Below are 12,345 nucleotides of genomic sequence, written 5' to 3' on the forward strand. Positions count from 1 at the left end.
ATTTATGCGCTCAACGTTCATTTCGTTCATTCCTCATTGTTTTTGTTTTACCATCGTTTTTTCGGATTCTAAGAATTTTCATTCATTTTCGCAGGTTCTACTGCTTGCTGCTTGGAACTTGTGGGTGTTTTTGTGAGTTGATATGTGTGTTTGTGTTTGTGCGCGTATGTGTGCGTGCATTGTGTGCCTCTTCAAATGCGCTGGGAAAACGCTGGCCAACGCCAACGCCAAAGTCAGCATGTCAGCCATTGAAAAGTTTTAGTTCAGTTCCAGTTCGAGTTGTGTTCAGTACGACGGCAGCGTGCAACGTGCACAGTTTGGCAACGCAGAGAGGCAAAACTCACTTTGAGCAAATAGCAAATCAAGTGCTTGAATATTGAAACAGTTTCATTTGTAAGAAAACACAGTTATTATTTATGGAAAATTTGGTTGACAAAAGAAATCTTTTAACTTGAAAAAAGTGATATTCGAATGAATTTTTCAAAAGTCTAAAGAAATTGTTTGGTGAAAGTGTAAGAAGAGGACTTTTCACCTCAACAGACAGCGACGTGGCATTGTTGGCTGACTTTTTGTGTTTTCTTTGTGTGGTTTTATGTGTGTGTGTATATATACAGTGTGTGTTAACAGCAAATAGAAGCGTTACTCTGTGTTAAGACAAATATTTTTCTGAAAAAAAAAAACGAAAACAAAAATAAAAAAGGAAATTTTAAGATAAAAATTGAATATGCCTTAATACTAACACATGCAAAAAGTGGAAGAAAATGCATGTGTTGGGAGTTTGATTATTAACGAAGTGTGTGTGTTTCTAATGATTTAAAGTAAAACTTTTAGAAAGTCAACAATAATTCTAAATTGAATATTAACTCAATACATTTTTTAGTAAAAGCAATACTAAAGTGCTTTAAAATAAATCAAAAACGATTATAATTTTGTTTTTTGTTGGTTTAAATTATGCAATTGATTGGCAAAGAGTTGAAACTTGATAAAAAAAACTTGAAATGATATGATATTAAAGCGATATATCTTAGAAACTTGAGAAATATGGGACATTAAAAATAGATTGAAAGTTTTAGGAATACTATCAAATAAGGACACTAACGAAATAATGATGAAATATGTGAAAAAAATAAAGTGGAAAATATCTTACAAAAGTCTAGAAAAAGAATCATTGAATTTTTTTTTATATATTCTAAGCTCTCTATAAAGCAATAAAAAATTTAAAATTATGTTTATGAATTGTCGAAAAGAAATTATGTCCTAAACAACGTCAGAATTTGAATATAAAACAAGAAAATCATTTTATCGGCTGCACCAAAGCATAATACCTCCCACAGTTGCTTTTCTAATAGTGGATAAGTTCACAAAATATCTTTATCTTGATTTTAATTGGTCAGTTTGTATGGCAGCTATATGCTCTAGTAATCCAATTTTAATAATTTATACACAGATTATAGCCTAGCCTTAGACAACAATTGATACCAAATTTCATTAAGATATCTTGTAAAATCGAGAAGTTCTTCATACAAGCACTTGATTTCGATCGTTCAGTTTGTATGGTAGCTATATGCTATAGTGATCTGATCTGCATAATTTCTTCGAATATTATGCCATTGCTTTGGATAATAATCCATTACAAATTTGGTGAAAATATCTCGTCAACTAGAAAAGTTTTCCATACAAGCACTTGATTTCGATCGTTCAGTTTGTATGGCAGCTATATGCTATAGTACTCCGATTTCAATAATTTATACACAGATTGTAGCCTTGCTTTGGAAAATAATGTATGCCAAATTTCGTCAAGATATCTTGCTAAATAAAAAAAATTGTATACAAAAAGGCTATAGGAAGCAGTGATCCGACCTGGAAAATTTCTTCGAAACTTACAGCATTTCTTTAGGTATTAACTCATGCCAAATTTAGTAAAGATATCTCGTCAAATTGTTCAGTTTGTATGGCAGCTATTTGGTATAGTGGTTCGATTTGAATAAGTTGATAAAAATTATAGCTTCGCTTCAGACAATAACCCATGATAAATTTCATGAAGGCTTTCCATACAAGCACTTGATTCCAATCGTTCAGCTTGTATGCCAGATATAAGTATGCCTTAGCGGTTCCGACAAAAGAGCAGCTTCTTGGTGAGAAAAGAACGATTGCAAAATTTCATGTCGATGCCTCTAACTGAGGCACTAATTCGCTTATATACAGACGGACAAACGGTCAAATGGACATGGCTAAATCGACTCAGCTCGTGCAGATTATTCATACATCACTTTTCATAAGTTTATAGGCGAAGGAAAAACGATATAAATTAAACCACTAATATTCGCAAAAAAAATTTGAGTTTCGCTTAAAATGATTATATTGGGTAGTCGAAAAAGTCTTTTCGTATTTCTAATTAAACTTCAAATTATTTTTTTATACAAGTATATATACTAATAAATAAATATACAAATATTTTGGTCGACCACGTTTTGCCATTTTTACGCTAGAGACATTATTCCATCAGTGTGAAACTTTCATCAGTGTAAATCGATATTTCCAGAACGGAAGCGAGCAAACCATTGTTGTGCTACACGAACTGATACAGCATCGTCTCCGTGAGCTTCACAAATTTTATTGGTGGCTTGCGCGCCATTCTTCCCTTTTTTATGCAAAAAAATTCAAAATTCATTATTTTCACTAATTTTTGAACAGTTGTAACTTTTTTTAACTTCTCAGAATAAAACTTAAAATCACACCTTTCCAACATTATATGGTATGACACAATGTGATTGGTAGCACTGGAGATATACGACTGTAACGGCATCTATTGACAAAATTGGAAAAGACTTTTTAGACTACCCACTATATTGATTATCATACACTCACATTAAAAAAAAATTGGAGAATTTAACTTGGTAATCACTGCTTTGTCGAAATTAGTCGAAAATTTCTTAGCATATTTCGTTTCGATTATTTTTATAATGCTTTACAATCAGTATACCTGAAACTCTCTAATTGTGATATTGTAAGCCACCAAAATTCTTAACGAAAAAGCCAATATCAATATCAATATCCATTATTTTGTAATATTTTAAAATTGAAAGAACACATGCTAATGTTGTATATGATATTTGTTGGATTAAAAGCATTTATGTTCTGTTAAAGCTTGATTTTCCGAAATTTAGTGTTTTTGTTGGGAGCATGAGACATTTTCAAAATAGTTTGGAAGAAGCCATCACGGATGGCCTTAACTGTCATGGGAACAAAATAAGCAAAGCAATAGAATGTTATATCTTGAGAAAACACCACCTACGTCTCTACAGATGTGCCTAATGTATAAATACATATTAACCTTAATAGTCGGCATTTACGGTATCTACGCCAATAAAGAAGAAGAAGAAGAATAGTCGGTATTTACTTACTCGTGTTTTATAACGGACGACCGATGAGGTAGATTTACTTTACCATATATTGGATTGCTAAAACTACGAAGAGCTTGACAAGCTGGCCGACAGGGGTAATGCTAGAACATTTTACGAAAAGATGCGGAGAATACTCTTGTAGAACCCCAAACATCATCCCTGAAATGTAGTTTTTGTTAGAAGGTACAATCTGATATCCTTCAACAGCTCAAAATCTAAGAAATAGGGAGAAAAAAGAAAAGAATTGGTTATATGTACTTTTGCTTCAACTTATAAAGTTCCTGCTATTTTCAATATGTTTATAATATAACGAACAAAGTTAAACGTTGAAATAAAGTAATTAAAGCAATGAAATTTGTTATAAAATAAAATTATTTTGATAGAATGATTTTTAAATAAGAAACTAATGTAATGTAGAAATTAGAATTGTTATAAACTCTACGACTAAGCCAACTCCGACAGTATTTACACAAACAAACAACAAAACGAAAGAAGTGCTAAAAAAATTAAAAAAAAATTCAAAACACTAAAGTTTAATCACTTATTTCCGCTTAATTTTCAGAGTGACAGTGTGTTTTTAATCGAAAACCAAACAATCCGACCGACCTCAGTCGTCGCGTGTTTGAATAGAGAACTGTTTACATTCATGAACTTTAAAAGTGTTCCGTAAAGAAATTTAGGAATAAATAAATCAGCAGTTTCTCAGATAGCCTGCAAAAGATTTTCAAATAAGTGGTAAGTCGTTTTTTTACTCTTTTTCTTTTTTATAATTGGTAAATATAAAAGTATTTTTAGAGGGTGAATTTAAGCTAAAATATATGAGTATCTTTTTTGGCTCAGATAGCTGTTTCTAAAATAATATTAAAGGTGTTATCTATTCATGTGGAATTAATACAATGACTCTGGAGTATTTTTTCTAACTAAGTTGATAATTAGTTTTCGATTACTTCTGGCATTCTAAACACCTCGTTATCTCTTGTATCATTTTTAGCAAAGAGTATGACTAAGAATATATCAATCCTAAATCTTCATTAAAAAAGTGAATGGAATAGCCGGAAATAATTATTTTCAGTGTATGGGATCAGGGAAATGTATAGATTCATTACTGCCATTTATATTGTAACAAAATAAAGAAGAAGAAAAAATCACACAGAGCCAAATCTGGAGAATACGGTGATTGATCGTTGGTACCAAAACCACCAAACAGAACTCTCTTTGATCGTCTTTACCTCCGGAACAAACTTATGATGCACCAAAGCACGAGTATCTAAAAAAACAATGGGCATCATCTTGATTTTTGAGCGGATTTGGCGTGTTTTTTTTTTATTTGGCCTCGTTTTCCCCTCCATTCCAACGATTGTTGACTTGTTTGCTTTTCAAACTCATAAACCCATGTCAGTTATGATGCTCTTCATAAATATGTGATCAGAATTCGCATAATCAAGCATGTCCAAAAAGACCTATTACTTGACTCTTTTTAAAAAAATTCAGATTTATCGGAACGACACAAGAAAAAACGCGTTTCATACTTAAAATATCCACTAAACCATTCAATCGGACTCGCAATAAATGTCAAGCTCTCTTGCCATCTCTCTAACATTTGCCTGACGATTTTCAAGCACCATGTTCTTTACTTTTTTAATATTTTCATCAGTTGAAGAGGTCGTTTCTCCACCGTTTTTGATATTTTTAAGAGATAAAAATACGAGGGCTGCTATATATATTTCTGGCCTAATAATGAAAGGCATATTTATCAACGAAAATGGTATTTTTCGTTGGATTTGGCTCGATTGCTGTTTGTTTCGGGCTCATACGCATAGATTCATGATTCGTCACCTTTACACCAATCCACACGAGCCTTTTTTGAGCGATTGTCAAATTTTGCAGGATCCAACGAGAACAAACCTTTTTTACGGCCAGGTGTTCATGCAATATCGAATGTATGCTGGTGGGAGAAATGCATAGGCATGTCTCTATCTGAAGGTATGCTACATGGCGGTCTTGCATTATCAGTTCACGTACGGCATCGATGTTTTCTGGCACAACGGCTGTTTGTGGACGACCTTCACGGAAATCGTCTTTGAGCGAGCGTCGGGCACGATTGAATTCGTTGTACCAGTTTTTCACAGTGCTATAGGTTAGTGTTGTCTAGTCCAGAAATATATATAGCAGCCTTTGTATATTATAATTCAGTAATTCTTTGCTAATCATTAGAAATCGTCTTGCTAGTTGCTTCTGGTTGAGTAAGGCAATCAAACTAATATCAGCTACACATATAAATCCAATCATAAATGTATGCCTATATCTGGTATCGACGATCCCATAAAGAAAATTTATGCGCCCAAGCACTTATAAAATTCTCTTGAGCCAGCATCCGATGTATTAATGCGATTAGCCCGAATGACAAATGCATTTTCTGCATCCTTTTTCGCTGCGAAAGCGTTCGTTTGCCTTGAACCACGGCGAGTTGGCATTTTTGGCTGTCCAAATAACTTTTGATTTATCGGTAGCTAAAAGAGTTGAAAGTCTAGCTGTATACAGAAACAACAACAAATACAAATAAGCGTACTTCAAACGAATAACTCATATCCTGGCGCACTCAAATACTCACACACACACACACAAATGCATAAAGAAATTGCACTTCAAAAGGACAATAATAACACACGTGTGCGCTAGCAGCATTTTGCGCTGAAACAACAACATTTGCCGCAGCAACAACAACTACATTTGGCGTTTATTTATGACCAAGCATCAGCGTTTAATGGCAGCCGTAAGGCTTGAGACCAGACCAACAAAAAAAAACAAAACAAACGCATGCATTTAGGGGTGTGTGTGTGAACAATATATTTTACCGTTATATATGAGTGGCATTGCTTAGAAATCGCATCGTCAGCATTGTAAGTGCAAAAAAATACAGGGTGATACATTTTTAATTTTTTACAAATATTTATGAATTTTGGATTTTTCCTATAAAACTATTTTGAAGTCATCAAAAGTATTTAAAAATCAAACATTTTCAAAAATGCAGGGTGATTAATTTTGGATTTCTTCTTAATTTTTTTTAATTTGTCTATATATTGGCTTTTTCAGCAAAATTTTTTTTGTTTTTTCAGTTTAGAAAAATAATTTTAAATAAAATAAATACAGGGTGACTCATTTTGATTTTTTTTACAATTTCTCTACAAATATTTTTAAATTTTGTATTTTTCAGCAAAATATATTCTTTTAATTTTAGAAAAATTTTAAATAATTCAAAATTTAAGTATGGGGTGACTATTTTTGATCTTTTTTTTTTAATTTTTTCTATATATTTTTAAATTCAATATTTTATTAATAAAATTTATTTTATTAATTGCAATTTTTTTTATTTAATATTTTTATAAAAAAAATACTTCTACATTTTTGATATTTTTGGCAAAATATTTTTTTAATTATTTTAAAAATATTAGGCGTGATTATTTTAAATTTTTTTTCTTAATTTTAAATTTACCAAATTTTTTTTATAATTTATTTTTTTCAATTTTGAAAAATATTTTTAAAAAATTCAGAATTAAAAATAAATACAGCGTGACTAAGTTTAGATTTTTTCCTACTAATATTTCTAAATTTTTTGGTTATAGTATTAATAATTATATTTAATCATTACAAATTTCTTAAATTTTTTTTTTATAATTTTTTTTACAAGTATTTCTAAATTTTAGATACACAATTTTTGAAATATTTTTTTTTAATTTCAAAAAATATTTTCTAATAGTTTATTTTTAATAGTTCATTATTCAAATAATACAGGGTTTAAATCTTTTTTTAATTGTTTTAAAATATTTTCTAAACTTTTGATTTCTGAGCAAAATATTTTTATGAATTTTGAATACAATTTTAAATAATTAAATATCAAAAAAAACACGGTGACTAATTTTGGATTTTTTTTAAAATAAATTTCGTACAAATATTTATGAATTTTATATTTTTATCACAAAAATTATTTTTAATTTTCAAAAAATACTCTACGATTTAAACTAACGGTACATTAAGCCCAAATAAACATTTTCCGCACATACTTATTTCACAAATATATGTTTGTTGTAAGTGTTTGCAGCAAAATGCTGGTCATTATTGCCGGGCTAAGATGGGTTTCCATAATGACGCTCATATTTCAAGCTGACACTCGAAAACGGTCAAGGGACCGCGCACATCAAACGAACCACGAACACGCACACACTCACACACACACACGAAATCGCGTTGTGAGCTCGCAGCTATTTGTAGCAGGAAGCTGCACGAACAGCAAAGCGTTAATAATTGCCATGACCAGTGGATTTATGTGGCGCATTGTGGTCGTGCGTTGCGTCAGGAGGAAGTAATCGTTCAATGAGAGTGATTTATATGGCAAAAAGAACGCTGCAGCATTCTTCTGAAAAGTTGACGCATTAGTGGAGTTTAGATTAGAAATTGTATTCTATTTTTAATGCCAGAGCGGTTAAGTGTTTACCAGGACAATTTATTTATGTTAACCTGATTTAAAAGGTCTTAGCGGTGTTAGATGGCAAAATAACATTACTTGTCGTTACTGAATTTTTCAATAATTTATGAAAGTAGTTTTTCAAAATATTATCTTAAAGCACCTTTTCTTATTTTTTCCACTTTTTATTTTGAAAAACTCCTAAATGTAGGCAACTTTTGCTGCCAGAAGAAAAAATGCTAAAAATAACTACACTGTCACAAAAATATTTTTTCTGGTTATTGAATCTAGTCAATAATAACAAAAAAAAAAATTATGATCGTCTCATACCAATGGTGTATAACATTTTTTGTAGGAAAATTTTTTTTAGTAGGAAAATTTAGCTAGAAAATGTTTTTTTATTTTTACTCTACTTATTTTTTCCTTTTTCTTGAATTATTTGTAATTTTTAGAGAAATATATTCTCTTTAATTTTACTTTCATCAATCCTATTACTTAAAACATCCTCTGCGCTTAAATGTAGACTCCTTTTTGCTTCAAATATTTTGGTACTGCTTTAAAGTTATAGAAAAGTGTATCATACATTTCGGCGTGCATACGAAATATAGCATATTATTTGATTCCGATTATTCAGTTTGTATGGCAGCTATATGCTGCAGTTTATTGTTTTTCAAATTACGTCAATGATAATGTAGGTGTAATTTTAATGAAATGGCATAAGGCTGTCAAAACTAAGAAACAAAAATATAAATACTAATATTGAGTATATTTTTTCCTTATTCTCTTTGACTAAATATTAGTAATAGCTCTCTTATTTATATGCGTGAAAAGTAGCATACATTTAGGCGGACAGAAAATAGTGGGAAGATACCAAAAATAAAGTAATGTGTTAAAAACTTTTACAGTTGTACGAAAATTTTTCAAAATTATGTATACTCCTTTTTGATCCAGTACTGATTGATAAAATTTTTGACCCTCGCAGGCAGAAAATTGATCTAAGAGGTTTTTGTCGTGCTAATTTCAGGTCAAGGTTCTTTCAACGAAAAAAATTTTCAGAGGCCGGAACAAGTAATAGTCCGAATGTGACAAGTCTGTAGAATATGGTGGCTCTCGTAGTACTCATATCTCATTTTAGCTGCAAAAGCTCTTGGCGAGCCATCAAAGCTTCTATAAGGTCTCGCATTATCCTTATGGAAAATTACATATTGTTTATGTATCAATTCTGTCCTCTTCTGTATAACCACTAAATTTTTTTTACCAATAACTTTATCCAGCTGATCACAGTACACTTCAGAATTAAGCGTGGTGTTGTCGGACAAAAGCTCAAAAGTAACGATCCCATTGAAATGCCACCAAACAGTCAACATAACCTTTTCTTGGGTACTATCACCCTTCGACGTGGTTTGAGCTGCTTCATCCATTTCAGACCTTGATATCTTACGCTTTTTTTTCTTGAAAATAATAAATTTTTCATCTTTAGTAACCAAACGCTTCAAAAATGGATCACTTCATTGACGTTTGATAAATAAATCACAGTGACACACAGTCACGACGATGCACATTTCCTACTGTAAGAATATGAGAAACTCATATGTCAGTCTTCAAAATTAATCCTAGCCGTTTCATGTGCTTCTGAACGGCAGTGTTAAACAAATTTTAACTTTAAGCAAGCTCTCAAGTTGTTGTTATTCGGCGATTTGCATCAACCAACGACATTATTTTATCCACATCGGCTTCAACAGTCCCTCCAGGACTATGATTGTGCATCCTTTTGCAAACAAATTTCGGCATTAGCTATTCGTCTAGACATCTTATTCGTACACATGACAAGATTTTCGTCTTGCTTGAACTGCATGTTTACCCTTTTGTTAGTAAAACAGTAAAATAGTAAAATGCTGTTTCTTCTATGGAGTACCAAAACTTAAGTATTCCAAGAATTTTAAGAAATTTTTTTACAAAAGAACGTTATTACAATATATCAGCTGTTCAAATATTATATAACAGTAAAACGAGTAAGTATGAAGTTGGCTGCGAAAAAATACAATAAGACCAGTTGTTGTGGTCCAACGAAATATTTTAGTGATCGTTTCAATACTGTGGCCCGAAAATTGGAGAATCCTCAGAGTGTCATATTATGTAATAAAAAGTAATAGAATACTCATTACTACTTGTGGGATTCTATAGAAAACATTTTACTAACTCAAAACTTTGTGTGAAAACCACTTCTCATACTTTAAAGTTTCTCGGAAATCACATATCTTTTCGAGTGAATTTCTTAAATGGTTTGGATTGCAATTGTGTATACGGAGTACATAATTATTGAAATTGTTGCCTACATATAACAACAGAATTCTGAAGAAAAATGTGCAGAATAAAGAAAAAGGGAAAAAATTATTGAAATAAATATGAATTGAGTATCTGTAACGCCCACTATTCATAACGGGTGATTTTTTTGAGGTTAGGATTTTCATGCATTAGTATTTGACAGATCACGTGGGATTTCAGACATGGTGTCAAAGAGAAAGATGCTCAGTATGCTTTGACATTTCATCATGAATAGACTTACTAACGAGCAACGCTTGCAAATCATTGAATTTTATTACCAAAATCAGTGTTCGGTTCGAAATGTGTTTCGCGCGCGTGTTTTGTTCAGCGATGAGGCTCATTTCTGGTTGAATGGCTACGTAAATAAGCAAAATTGCCGCATTTGGGGTGAAGAGCAACCAGAAGCCGTTCAAGAACTGCCCATGCATCCCGAAAAATGCACTGTTTGGTGTGGTTTGTACGCTGGTGGAATCATTGGACCGTATTTTTTCAAAGATGCTGTTGGACGCAACGTTACGGTGAATGGCGATCGCTATCGTTCGATGCTAACAAACTTTTTGTTGCCAAAAATGGAAGAACTGAACTTGGTTGACATGTGGTTTCAACAAGAAGGCGCTACATGCCACACAGCTCGCGATTCTATGGCCATTTTGAGGGAAAACTTCGGACAACAATTCATCTCAAGAAATGGACCCGTAAGTTGGCCACCAAGATCATGCGATTTAACGCCTTAAGACTATTTTTTGTGGGGCTACGTCAAGTCTAAAGTCTACAGAAATAAGCCAGCAACTATTCCAGCTTTGGAAGACAACATTTCCGAAGAAATTCGGGCTATTCCGGCCGAAATGCTCGAAAAAGTTGCCCAAAATTGGACTTTCCGAATGGACCACCTAAGACGCAGCCGCGGTCAACATTTAAATGAAATTATCTTCAAAAAGTAAATGTCATGAACCAATCTAACGTTTCAAATAAAGAACCGATGAGATTTTGCAAATTTTATGCGTTTTTTTCAAGCTCTTAAAAAATCACCCTTTACTTGTACTTATCTGAGGAGACTAAATAAATACAGGGGTTTCCAATTAAAGTGATATGTTTCTGTTCCAGAAAAGGCTAATTGTTAGGAAAATTCCAATTTTTTTTAATTTTATGTGAAGTACAATCGATACGATAAAGTTCTGAAATCATTCAAATGGCTTCCGTGATTTCTTTTGCAGGAACGATTCAATGAATCCAATTTTCTAGTACTTTTTTACTAAATCAAGTCGTATGTCATGAAAAGCACGTCCAATATTGACTTCGAAATCTTGAGGAGAATCTGGTTTATTGCTGAAGCTCAATTACTTCAAATAACGCCTCAAGAAGTGGTCTAATGGTGTTAAATCACAACTTCTTGGAGGCCATTCAATTTCACAATCTTTTGAAATAATGGAATCTACAAACTTTTCTCTCAATTATTCGGTGTTGCAGGTGCTGTGTGACAAATGTCCCCGTCTTGTTGGAAGCAAATGTTGTCAGAATCAGCTTCTTCCAATTACGGCCATAAAAAGTTGGTTTTTATCGATCTGTATCGCTCTCCGTTGACAGTAACATTGTCACCATCTTCATTTCAAAAGAAGTACGGATCGATGATTCCACCAAACCAAAAACCACACTAAACGGTCAATTTAAGGTAAATGTAATGATTGTTTATGAATAATTTGTGGATTTTATTCGCACCAGAACGGACAGTTTTATTTATTTACCCCATCACTAAGATGAAAGTGAGCCTCTTCGCAGAAGACGATTTTCTTAAAAGAATTGTTAACGTTTTCAAGATGTTCTAAGGAAAATTTAGCAAAGTCACGACGTTTTCGTTGGTACAATGGCTTCCATTCTAGAGTGAGAACAATTTTATACAGATACAAGTCCAAATCCCGTCTCATAATCCGCCAGGTTATGGTTTTAGATGGTTCCAATTCTTGAGAACCTTTTGGAATCTACAATGTGCCGTCTTCAACAAAATTTACTTGAAAGACAGCAATATTTCCATTAGTTTGAGGGGTTCTTTCTCTTATTGACACTTGAACATTATGTAAAGAAAATCTACGCTCAACAATTTGACGAATATTCATATCATCCCAGTTGGAAAACCCGGTATATATAATTAAGTTTTTT

General features: G+C 32.3%; 1 protein-coding gene across 1 annotated transcript in view; it reads left to right on the plus strand.

Annotated features, from left to right (window-relative positions):
* Positions 1 to 250: 250 nt before the first annotated feature.
* Positions 251 to 12,345, plus strand: part of LOC105230097 (uncharacterized) — an 81,125-nt gene continuing 69,030 nt past the window's right edge. Inside the window, exons 1-2 of the mRNA XM_011210693.4 lie at positions 251 to 393; positions 3,967 to 4,139. The gene's annotated coding sequence lies outside the window, so the exon portion shown is untranslated. The remainder of the gene's footprint in view (positions 394 to 3,966; positions 4,140 to 12,345) is intronic.

The sequence above is a fragment of the Bactrocera dorsalis genome, chromosome 5 (assembly GCF_023373825.1).
Source record: "Bactrocera dorsalis isolate Fly_Bdor chromosome 5, ASM2337382v1, whole genome shotgun sequence".
Lineage (NCBI taxonomy): Eukaryota > Metazoa > Arthropoda > Insecta > Diptera > Tephritidae > Bactrocera > Bactrocera dorsalis.